Source organism: Somniosus microcephalus, chromosome 8 (assembly GCF_052327205.1).
Source record: "Somniosus microcephalus isolate GS21.2 chromosome 8, FLI_Smic_1.0, whole genome shotgun sequence".
Taxonomy (NCBI): Eukaryota; Metazoa; Chordata; class Chondrichthyes; order Squaliformes; family Somniosidae; genus Somniosus; species Somniosus microcephalus.
In genome coordinates this window covers 124,946,415-124,958,432 of record NC_140994.1, presented here as the reverse complement: position 1 = coordinate 124,958,432, position 12,018 = coordinate 124,946,415, and positions in this window count along the sequence as shown.

Below are 12,018 nucleotides of genomic sequence, written 5' to 3'. Positions count from 1 at the left end.
AGGAGTACAAAAAGTGCAGGGGGATACTTAAAAAAGAAATTAGGAGATCAAGGAGGGGCCATGAAATAACACTGGCGAGCAAAATAAAGGAAAATCCTAAGATGTTTTATAAGTATATTAAGGGTAAGAGGATAACTAGGGAAAAAATAGGGCCCATTAGGGACAAAAGTGGCAATCTGTGTGTGGAGCCGGAAGATGTAGGAGGGGTTCTAAATGAATTTTTTGCATCTGTTTTTACTATGGAGAAGGACGATGTAGACATAGAAATAGGGCGGGGGGACTGTGATATGCTCGAACATATTAACATTGAGAGGGAGGAGGTATTGGCGGTTTTAGCTGGCCTAAAAATGGATAAATCCCCAGGCCCGGATGAAATGTATCCCAGGCTGCTGTGTGAGGCAAAGGAAGAGATTGTGGGGGCTCTAACACATATATTCAGGACCTCTCTGGCCACAGGGGATGTGCCAGAGGACTGGAGAACCGCTAATGTAGTACCATTATTCAAGAAGGGAAGTAGGGAAAAACCGGGGAACTACAGGCCAGTGAGCCTAACATCAGTGGTAGGAAAATTATTGGAAAAAATTCTGAGGGTCAAAATTAGTCTCCACTTGGAGAGGCAAGGATTAATCAGGGATAGTCAACATGGCTTTGTCAAGGGAAGATCATGTCTGACTAATTTGATTGAATTTTTTGAGGGGGTGACTAGGTGTGTGGATGAGGGTAACGCAGTGGATGTGGTATACATGGATTTCAGTAAGGCCTTCGATAAAGTCCCGCACAGGAGACTGGTCAAGAAGGTAAGAGCCCATGGAACCCAGGGTGCCTTGGCACATTGGATACAAAACTGGCTTAGTGGCAGAAGGCAGAGGGTGATGGTCGAAGGTTGTTTTTGTGACTGGAAGCCTGTGGCCAGTGGGGTACCACAGGGATCGGTGCTGGGTCCCTTGCTGTTTGTGGTCTACATTAATGACTTGGATATGAATGTAAAAGGTATGATCAGTAAGTTCGCGGATGATACAAAAATTGGTAGGGTGGCAAATAGCGAGGAGGGTAGCCTCAGTCTGCAGGATGATATAGATGGGTTGGTCAGATGGGCGGAACAGTGGCAAATGGAATTTAACCCGGAAAAGTGCGAGGTGATGCACTTTGGGGGGACTAACAAGGCAAGGGAATACACAATGAATGGTAAGACCCTAGGCAAGACGGAGGGTCAGAGGGATCTGGGTGTGCAAGTACACAGATCCCTGAAGGCGGCGGAACAGGTGGATAAGGTGGTAAAAAAGGCATATGGGATACTTGCCTTCATTAGCCGAGGCATTGAATATAAGAGCAAGGAGGTTATGATGGAGCTGTATAAAACACTGGTTAGGCCACAGCTGGAATACTGTGTGCAGTTCTGGTTGCCACACTACAGGAAGGATGTGATCGCGTTGGAGAGGGTGCAGAGGAGGTTCACCAGGATGTTACCAGGGCTGGAGCGCTTCAGCTATGAAGAGAGACTGGGCAGATTGGGTTTGTTTTCCTTGGAGCAGAGGAGGCTGAGGGGGGACATGATTGAGGTGTACAAAATTATGAGGGGCATAGATAGGATGGATGCTGAGGAGCTTTTTCCCTTAGTAGAGGGGTCAATAACTAGGGGGCATAGATTCAAGGTAAAGGGCGGGAGGTTTAGAGGGGATTTGAGAAAGAACTTTTTCACCCAGAGGATGGTTGGAGTCTGGAACTCACTGCCTGAAAGGGTTGTGGAGGCAGGAACCCTCACAACATTTAAGAAGCATTTGGATGAGCACTTGAAATGCCACAGCATACAAGGCTACGGACCAAATGCTGGAATATGGGATTAGATTAGACAGGGCTTGATGGCCGGCGTGGACACGATGGGCCGAAGGGCCTCTATCTGTGCTGTATAACTCTATGACTCTATGACCTTGCCAAATACCTTGCACGCAGCCAGCTGGTGACTACAGGGTTAACCAAGTTTGATGACAGGCCAGAGAATTATCGGGCTTGGAAGTCCTGCTTCCACGATGCCATATCGGGCTTAGACCTGTCGGCAGGGGAAGAGCTCGGCCTCCTTATCAAATGGCTCGGCCCAGAGTCCGCCGGACAGGCACGCAGGATAAAAGCGGTCAATGTGGGACATCCACCAGCGGGGTTGAAGATGGCTTGGGTGAGGCTGGAAGAGAGTTATGGCTCGCCTGAAGCCATTGAAAGGGCTCTTTTTGACAGGTTGGAGAACTTTCCGAAGTTGACGAATAAGGAACCCCAGAAGCTCCGCCACCTTGGAGATCTGCTGTCAGAACTCAAAGCCACAAAGCCGGACAGCTACCTACCCAACCTATCGTACTTAGACCCTTCCAGAGGGGTAAGTCCCATCATTGAGAAGCTTCCATTTAACCTGCAGGAGAAGTGGATATCGTTTGGGTCAAAGTTCAAGCTAAAGCACAACGTTGCCTTCCCACCATTCTCTGCGTTTGCCAAATTCATCCATAAAGAAGCCAAAGCCAGGAATGACCCCAGCTTCAACCTCTTCTCCTCCCACACAGCACTTGCCAGAAGAGACAAGTTTGACAGACATGGAAAGACACCAATATCTGTCCACAAAATGCAAGTGTCTTTAACCGAGAACACGAAGGATCAGAAGAAATCTGAGGATATGAACAAACAATGCCCCATCCACAACAAGCCGCATCCATTAAAGAAGTGCAGAGGCTTCAGAGAGATGCCCCTGGAAGACTGCAAACAGTATCTCAAAGAGAATTCTATATGTTTCAAGTGCTGCTCTTCCACGAACCATCTCACCAAGAACTGCAAGGTAGATGCAAAATGCACAGAATGTGAAAGTGATCGGCACATTTCAGCACTCCACCCAGGCCCAGCTCCTTGGAAGTCAGAGTCACCTCCTCCCGCCTCAGAGCACGGCGGGGAGAGAGAGGGAGCTGCCGGTCCGGAGATTACATCCAAGTGCACCGAGGTGTGTGGAGGAGTGAGCGCAAGAGCGTGCTCCAAAATATGCCTCGTTAACGTGTACCCTGTAGGACGTCGCCAAGAATCTGAAAAGATGTATGCCATTCTAGACGAACAAAGCAATCGTTCTCTAGCAAGATCTGAGTTCTTCGACATCTTCAAGGTCAAAGGAAGTCCGTCGTCTTACACGTTGAAGGCGTGTGCTGGACTTTCAGAGACAGCCAGCAGGAGGGCCTGCGGTTATGTTGTTGAGTCAGCCGACGGGAAGATTAGCCTCCCTCTTCCTACACTCATCGAATGTAATCAAGTCCCCAGCAACCGTTCTGAGATTCCCACTCTGAATGCAGCTCATCATCACCGTCATCTGAGATGCATTGCAGACGAGATCCCACCTCTTGATCCAGATGCAGGCATACTTCTGTTGTTGGGAAGGGACATCCTGAGGGTACATAAGATAAGGAAACAGATCAACAGTCCACATGACGCCCCTTTCACCCAAAGGCTAGACCTCGGCTGGGTCATTGTTGGAGACGTGTGCCTCAAGGGCGCTCATAAACCATCTCAGGTGAGCACACTCAAGACTTCCATCTTGGAGAATGGTCGTCCAAGCTACCTTACCCCATGCAGTAGTCAGATCCGAGTGACAGAAAAGTTCAGTCATACGGCCCAGCCTCAGAAACCCCCAGCGCTGATCTCCACAGACAGCACACAGATGATGCTCACTGGAGAGAACCCGGGTCAGTCAGTCTTCTGTCGCACCGCCAATGACCACAAACTTGCTCCATCGATCGACGACTTGAGATTCCTCCAGATTATGGACAATGAGGTCTCTCGTGACAGCTCTAACAGCTGGGTTGCACCCTTACCCTTCCAGAACCCCAGACGACGGCTGCCGAACAACAGGGAGTATGCCTATAATCGTCTTAACTCACTCCGTCGCACACTAGAGAAGAAGCCAAAGATGAAAGCACACTTCCTAGAGTTTGTCAAGAAAATGCTTGTCAATGATCATGCAGAGATAGCTCCTCCACTCCAGGAAGGCCAAGAGTGTTGGTACCTCCCATCCTTTGGAGACTATCACCCCAAAAAGCCGGAACAGATCCGCATGGTGTTTGACTCCAGTGCACCATATCAGGGAGTCTCTCTCAACGACGTACTCCTCACAGGGCCCGATCTCAACAACAGCCTCTTGGGGGTACTCATGAGATTCAGGAAAGAGCCTGTTGCCATCACTGCCGATATCCAGCACATGTTTCACTGCTTTGTGGTGAGAGAAGACCACAGAGACTTCCTCCACTTCCTGTGGTATTGCGACAACGACCCCAACAGAGACATTGTGGACTACAGAATGCATGTCCATGTCTTTGGGAATAGCCCGTCCCCTGCTGTCACCATATACGGACTGAGGAGGGCTGCCAAGGAAGAAGAAGACGACTTTGGCAATGATGTGAGAGGGTTCATCGAACGAGAGTTCTACGTCGACGATGCACTGAAGTCATTCCCGACCGAAGCAGAGGCCATCAGTACCCTCGGGTGAGCTCAGGAACTACTTGCACTATCCAACCTCAGGCTGCACAAGATAGCCTCTAACAGACCAGCAGTGATGGAGGCATTCCCTGCTGAAGATCGTGCTAAGGACGTCAAGAATCTAGACCTCTTCACTGATGACCTCCCCCTACAGCGTAGCCTAGGAGTGTCTTGGAACATAGCAACAGACACGTTCACATTCCAAGTCTTAGATGACAAGAAACCCTTCACACGTAGAGGAGTGCTCTCTACAGTCAACAGCCTATACGACCCTCTCGGCTTCTTAGCCCCTGTCACCATACAAGGCAGGCTGCTCCTCAGGAAACTCTCCACATGTGCTGAAGAGTGGGATTCACCTCTAACTGAAGAGATGGAAGCAGAGTGGGACAGATGGAGAGACTCACTCCAAGACTTACAGGAGATCCGAATACCTCGCTCCTATACGTCCTTCTCTCCCTCAAATGCCCAATTCAAAGAGCTTTGTGTCTTTGCAGACGCATCCGCTAAGGCCATTGCAGATGTGGCTTATCTGAAGGTCACCACTCAAGATGGACAAAGCAAAGTCGGCTTCATCTTTGGTAAGGCCAAGTTGGCACCCCAGCCAGATCTCACCATACCCAGATTGGAACTGTGTGCAGCAGTATTAGCAGTTGAGATTGCAGAGTTCATAGAAGAGGAGATTGATCTGAAGTTCGACAGCATCACATATTATATAGACAGCAAAATGGTGCTAGGATACATCCATAACCAAAGTAGACGGTTCTACGTATATGTGAACAACAGGGTCCAACGTATTCGACAGTCCACATCCCCCAACCAGTGGAGGTACGTCCCCACAGACCTGAACCCAGCTGACCATGGGTCTAGATCTGTAACAGCGTCCCTTATCAGCAGCACGACTTGGCTGTCAGGACCTGCTTTTCTTCAGGATCCGTCCCCACACTTCTTCGAACTCAATGAGTCATTCGACCTCCTCAACCCTGTTTCTGACTCCGAGGTACGCCCACAAGTCACAGCGAACGTTACGCAAATCTCTAAGGACCTGATGAGCACCAAACGCTTCGAGTGTTTCTCCAAGTGGAACACTCTCATAAAGACAGTAGCACGCCTAACCCACATAGCTCATACCTTCTCCCAGTCTACACAAGAGAGTAGCTGCCATGGGTGGCACATCTGTCGTAAGAGTCCCTCTGAAGAGGAGCTCAAGAGTGCCAAAATCCTTGTGATGAAGAGTGTCCAACACGAGTGTTACTCAGAAGAGTTGAAGTGCATAGCAGCAGAACACAACCTACCCCCTCACAGCAGTCTATGGAAGCTGCATCCTATCGTCGACACCGACGGACTTCTCAGAGTTGGGGGACGCATATCGCAGTCTCAACTAGAAACAAATGCAACCAACCCCATCCTCATTCCAGGTCGTCATTGTAATGATATCAGCAAATAGTGATGGTATTTGCCTGTTTGATTATTATGCCTTACCAGCATATTTGCCTGTTTGATTATTTATGCCTGACCAGCAGAGGGCATGTGAGAGAGAGAGTTTAGTTTTAGTTTCGTTTTAGATGGATCTCTAAGATGGTGTCTCCTGTAATGCTGTTAACTTAGATGAACAAGCTTTAGATTAAAAGACATTCTCTTTCATGAATGTGTCGTCATTGAACCCACATAGAAATCAATACATGATGTCAGAAGTGATTGAAAGAGATGAAGAGGAAAAATCTGAAGTTAGCAACTCGACGAGATAGTGGCAAGTAAGCTACCCAGTGAAATCAGCTCTCCACATATTAGCAAGCCAAAAGAGAACATCGTTACTTACCTTTGGAGAATAGCTAACGAAGTGAAAAATGGTAGGATTACACCCACCGGCGAAGCTTCAGTTGACAGGTAATGTGGCTGAAAATTGGAGGAGATTCAAACAACGTTTGGAGTTGTATTTAGCGGCAATCAGAGCTGACGAGAAAAGTGATAAAATGAAAGCGTCAGTGTTCTTACATGTCGTGGGTGATGAGGTGCTGGAGGTGTATAATAACTTCACATTCGCTGCTGATGGAGACAAAATGAAGCTGGATAAAATACTGGAACAGTTTGAGGCCTACTGCATACCTAAACATAATGTGACATTTGAGAGGCACAGATTTTTCACATGTGTACAGAAAATGGGAGAGACTATTGATCAGTATGTGACTGAACTGAGAAACAGAAGCAAAACGTGTGAATTTGGGGGACTGACAGACTCGCTGGTAAAAGACACACTGGTGTGTGGTATTCCAGATAATGGTCTAAGGGAAAGACTGCTAAGAGAGCAAGATCTAGACCTGGGAAAAGCCATAGCACTGTGTAGGGCTACAGAGACTGTGAAGTCGCAGGCAAAGGAGCTGTTCAGTGACAGTAGCTGCAACGTGGATGCAGTGAGAAAGAACGGACACAAACCGTTTAACAAAAAGGGCGCCAATGTGAAAAAAGAGGCGTGGCCAGCGAACAAAAATGAAAGGGGCAATCGAAAGTCATGTAGTCGATGCGGTACACAGCATCCACCAAAAAAGTGTCCAGCATATGGTAAAACATGTAATAGTTGCAACAAAAACAACCATTATGCCCGTTGCTGTAAGAACCAAGCGCAACAAAGCAAGGTCCATGCAGTAGAGGAAAGCGAGATAGAGGAGTTCTATGTGGATGTTGTGTCTGAAAACAAAAAAGAAAAAAGAGACTGGATGTTGACACTAAAAGTAAATGACATACACATTCCATTTAAATTGGATACTGGAGCACAAGTTAATGTGATATCAGAGACTGATTTTAAGAAAATTAGACCCAGACCAAAGATACATGGAATAAAAGTGAAAGTGACAGGATACTCAGGTACTGATATACCAGTGAACGGAAAATGCATTGTCAAAGTGACACACAAGGACAGAGAGCACACGCTAGCATTAATCGTGGTGCCAAAGGATGTGCAAGCCATACTAGGTTTAATAGCCTGTGAGAGACTGAACCTGGTAAAGAGAGTCCTCGTTGTGGAAAGCAAAGGAGAGACAGTCTATGATGAACTCATGAAAGAGTACAACGACCTATTTCAGGGTCTAGGCTGCCTTCCAGGAGAACACACGATCAGAGTAGATAAAAGTATGCCAACGGTCATACATCCATGCAGAAAAGTTCCGTTTGCTCTTCAAAAGCAACTGAAGGCAGAGTTGGACAGGATGGAAAGCCTGAAAGTGATTCAGAAGATAGATGAGCCAACTGAGTGGGTGAGTTCCCTTGTCGTTGTGGACAAAAAGAATGGAAATCTCAGAATTTGCCTGGATCCAAGAGATCTAAACAGAGCAATAAAGAGAGAGCACTTCAAGCTTCCTACACGTGAAGAAATCATGTCACAGTTTGCAAATGCAAAGTATTTCAGCAAGTTAGATGCATCATCAGGATTTTGGCAGATGAAACTGGACGAGGCAAGTTCAAGACTGTGCACGTTCAACAGTCCATTTGGCAGATACAGATTCCTAAGGTTACCATTTGGCATTGCCTCAGCTCCTGAAGTGTATCACAAAACTATCCATATGATCTATGAGCACCTGGAGGGAGTTGATACATCAATGGATGACATCAGAGTATGGGGAACCACGAGAACTGAGCATGACAAGAGACTGAAAAAAGTGCTGGAAGCAACAAGGAAAACAAACCTGAAGCTGAATAGAGAGAAATGCCAGCTCGGGGTGACAGAACTGACATTCGTGGGAGATATCCTTAGCAGTGAGGGCTTCAGACCAGATACCAGAAAGGTGTCCGCCATTGAGAATATGCCAAAGCCACAATGCAAAAAAGACGTGCAGAGGTTTAATGGAATGATCAACTACATGGGTAAATTCATATCCAACCTCTCAGAAAAGATGGCGCCACTGAGACGACTAACTGAAAAGAACATAGAATGGGAATGGAATCATGAGCATGAGAAGTCATGGAGCGATCTAAAGAAACTGCTCACAGAGGAACCAGTTCTGAGGTTTTATGACCCAGCGAGACCCATCAAGATATCATCAGATGCATCACAGAGTGGGCTCGGAGCCGTTCTTCTGCAAAAATATGACTACTGGCAACCTATTGCATATGCATCGCGCTCAATGACAGACGCGGAGACGCGATATGCTCAAATAGAAAAGGAGCTGCTCAGCATCACATACACCTGTGAAAGATTTCACCAGTTTGTGTCAGGACAAGCAATCAGTGTAGAGACTGACCATAAGCCCTTGATTGCATTGTTCCAAAAGCCACTAAATAGCTGTCCGCTTAGAATACAAAGAATGATGATCAGGCTGCAACGCTATACACTGAATGTTGCGTACACACCGGGTAAGCTGATGTATACAGCAGACACGTTGTCCAGAGCTGTAGACCCAAGAGAGCCCGCAAACACCAAAATGGATGAAAAAGTGAACGCCTACGTGGACATGATCACAAGTGCACTGCCCATAGCAGATGCAAAAATGGAGCTCATAAAGACTGAGACAAACAAAGATGAAACACTGAGACGACTGAGGAAAAGCATCTTGGATGGATGGCCCAACATGAAGCAAGACTGCTCACCTGACATGGCAGAGTACTGGAACAGCAGGGCGGAACTATCAGTGGTCGAAGACATCATCTACAAAGGAAGTAAAATAGTTATCCCAAAGAGTCTGAGAAAAGAGATGCTAAAAAGGATCCATGGAGGACATCTGGGAATCGAAAAGTGTAAGAAAAGTGCACGAGAGGTGATGTACTGGCCACGAATCAACCAAGATGTGACAAATGAGGTGTCAAACTGCACAATATGCCTGAAATATCGAGCAAGCAATCCGGTAGAACCACTAAAGCCACACCCAGCACCAGACAGACCTTACCAGAAGGTAGGCGCTGACCTATTCGTATGTCAAGGGAAGGACTATCTTGTAGTCACAGACTATTACTCCCTGTATCCAGAGGTTTGTAGACTGTACACCACCACTGCAGATGCTATGATAACATGTATGAAAGCCATATTCTCCAGACATGGCGTGGCAAGCGAGGTCTTCACAGACAACGGACCCCAGTTTTACAATGCAAGTTTCCGACACTTTGCCAAAGAGTGGGACTTTGTCCACACAACGTCAAGTCCTCACTATCCACGGTCCAATGGACTAGTGGAAAAATCGGTCCAGACAGTGAAAAGACTGATGTACAAGGCAAAAGTCAGTGGAACTGACTTCTACCAGAGCATGCTTGTATACCGCACAACGCCGCTCGAGTGTGGTATGTCACCAGCCCAACTCCTTATGGGACGTCTGCTAAGGTCATCCCGGAGAACCTCCTGAAAACAAAAGAGGGGGAGAAAGTGAGGAAGTTCAAAGAACAACAGAAAGAAAAGCAAAAGTACTACTATGACAGAGGAACACAAAACCTACCTGAACTCCACACTGGTGACCAAGTAAGGTTCAAAGACAAAACAAACATATGGACTCAGAAGGGAACTGTCCTGAGTGAAGTTCAACCAAGATCATACACCATTCAGACAGATGAGGGTGCTGTTCTGCGAAGAAATCGTCGGGATCTTCTCATGGGACCAGCCACAGCAATTCAAAAGACTGATACTGTTGAACAACCTGATCACACAGCAGGTCAAAAGACTGATACTGTTGAACAACCTGATCACACAGCTGAGAAACCATCATCTGAGGCAACAACTCAGATTCAAGGACAATCAATCAGAAAATCCTCGAGACACGTGAAGCCTCCTGAGAGACTCATTGAGCAAGTTTAAGGACTCTTGTTATAGAAGGAAGTAATGTTATCTTATTCTTTCTTCACGTTCTAGTGTATTTACATATTTCATGTGAACACACAAAACAAGGTTAAAAAACCTTGATCATGATAATGATAATGTAAGTTCATTAAGTGTTACAGTTAAAATGCAGAGTAATACAAAGAAAACATGTTGTTAGATAAAAGTAAAATACTTTTGTTTTAAGAAAGGGAGATGTAATGATATCAGCAAATAGTGATGGTATTTGCCTGTTTGATTATTATGCCTTACCAGCATATTTGCCTGTTTGATTATTTATGCCTGACCAGCAGAGGGCATGTGAGAGAGAGAGTTTAGTTTTAGTTTTGTTTTAGATGGATCTCTAAGATGGTGTCTCCTGTAATGCTGTTAACTTAGATGAACAAGCTTTAGATTAAAAGACATTCTCTTTCATGAATGTGTCATCATTGAACCCACATACAAATCGATACAGTCATCACCTGGCCACTCTGCTTGTGCGTCATCATCATGAGGCTGTGAAGCACCAGGGCAGACATTTCACCGAAGGTGCCATCAGAGCAGACGGCCTCTGGTTGGTTGGAGCTAAGAGATGTATCAGCGGCACGCTTTTCAAATATGTCACCTGCAAGAAACTCCGTGGGAAGACGAAGCGCCAACAGGTGGCAGATCTGCCAGCCGAGCAGCTACAAGTAGCGCCACCTTTCACCTAGGTGTAGACGTCTTCGGATCATGGGACGTGGTCTCATGCCGCACCAGTGGAGGACACGTCAATAGCAAAAGGTGGGCGGTGATGTTCTCATGTATGTCCACAAGAGCTGTACACATCGAAGTCAAAGAAACAATGAGCACCTCCAGCTTCATAAACGCTCTGAGAAGGTTTTTCTCAATTAGAGGCCCGGCAAAGCAAGTACGCTCGGATTGCAGCACAAACTTTGTTGGCGCTTGCAGAGAGCTGAAGATGGATGGATCCAGTTCCAGCTCAGAGAGTGTGGAGAAGTATCTCCAAGAGCAGAAATGTACCTGGGTATTCAACCCACCTCACTCATCCCACATGGGTGGCGCATGGGAGCGTATGATCGGCATTGCCCGCCGCATCCTCGACTGCATGCTTCTCCAAGGTAGATCGTCGTGCCTCATACATGAGGTCTTGACCACACTGATGGCTGAGGTCACCGCCGTGATGAATGCAAGGCCCCTCATTCCTGTATCTTCAGACTCGGAATCACCCCTCATCCTCACCCCGGCCATGCTTTTGACCCAGAAGACAGGTGTTCCCCCTTGTCCTCCAGGAGAGTTTGGAGAAAGAGAACTCTTCAAGGAAGAATGGAATCTGGTTCAGAGTCTGGCAGACACGTTTTGGGGCAGGTGGTGATGGGAGTACCTCAACACACTACAGAGCCGACGCAGGTGGCAGGACAAGAGGCCAGATCTGAAAGAAGGAGATGTTGTCTTGATGAAGGACAATCAGGCAAAAAGGAATGAATGGCCTATGGCTATCATCGTGAACTCCCATCCCAGCCAGGACGGGAGAGTGAGAAAGGTGGACTTGAGAGTCATCAAACAAGGAACAGCAAAGGTCTTCTCTCAGCCCGTCTCTGAGGTGGTTCTTCTTTTGTCGCCAGAGGACACCAGTGACAAGTAAAGTTAGGACTATGTGGAGTAGCTAACGACTCCAGATGGGGAGTGTTCTGGACTTATTATATGCAGATAGCACCCTCTGGTGGTAGCTATTGTATAGCAGTGTTAGTATA